Genomic DNA, 1,054 nt, shown 5'->3' with positions numbered 1-1,054 from the left:
CCACGCGGCCCCCGGGAGCTCGGGCTGGCGCGGGGCCGCGCTTACCTTCCTGCACCGCATGGAAGGGGTTGTTGGCTTCTATGAGCTTGATGGAGTAGGTGATCTTCTCGCTCTGCAAGATGTCGTCATTGAGATTCAGATCCGACACGGCCTGCTTGAACACCTCGTCGTCCTTGGCTGCATTGCCTTCAAAAATGGCACCTGCGGGGGGAGTACGGTAGGGTTTTCTCTCTGGGGAGGCGAAGGACAGCGGTGCTTCCCACCCCGCCAGCACGTTGCCAGAGCATCCTCCCCTCCCCACCGAGGAGTTTTCGACTCTGACGTATGATTTGACACCGACAGCATTGTAAAGCTGGGGATTATCCAAGAATTAGAAATACCCCAGCGCCCTCGCTCCCGACTGCACACAGACATGTGCCGCGCAGGTGGAGCCACTCAGAGATCATCGCCCAAGCTCCCACTTCGCCAGGCCCGCGCGGCCCGGGCTGGCTGCAGCCCCACACCGCGCTCGGCCTCTTCCAGCTCCTTCCTACAAAGTCTCCCCTCGGGCTTTAGAAGCCAGCATTACAAGTAGCCAGGCAATGGGGAGATGGGTTAGAAACAACCAACTTTTCCCTGCGTTTATCTCCTGCCCGCCTAGTTCGCTCTCTCGGTTAGACACCTTCCTCTCACACGGAGATGTAAACTAAGCGCGTTCATTCCCCGCCTCGTGTTCATGCAGTTAACGTGTAAACATCTGCCGACCTCTTATATAACCTCTCTGGGAGGGGCTGTGCGCCTTTACTGCCTGGTTTGGTAGGCGCGGGACCTTCTTTTGAACCCAGATGAACAAGGCCCGGCCCCCTCCTGAAAGCTCCCGCAGCTCACGCCTGTGTCCTCGGGGCTCATCAGCACGAGCCTCTGCCTCCTCCACTCAGCTCCAGCCCTCCGTCCCGCAAGGAATTTTGGAGGGACGTTAAGGTCGGGGTTTGCGCAGGGCCCAGGCAGCACGGCAGGTCTCGCGGCGACATTTGCCATTTGCAAGGCAGAGGCACAAGGTTTCAAGGCTGCCTTG

The sequence above is a fragment of the Alligator sinensis genome, unplaced genomic scaffold, assembly GCF_000455745.1.
Source record: "Alligator sinensis unplaced genomic scaffold, ASM45574v1 scaffold94_1, whole genome shotgun sequence".
Lineage (NCBI taxonomy): Eukaryota > Metazoa > Chordata > Crocodylia > Alligatoridae > Alligator > Alligator sinensis.
Note: the sequence above shows the minus strand (reverse complement) of the source record.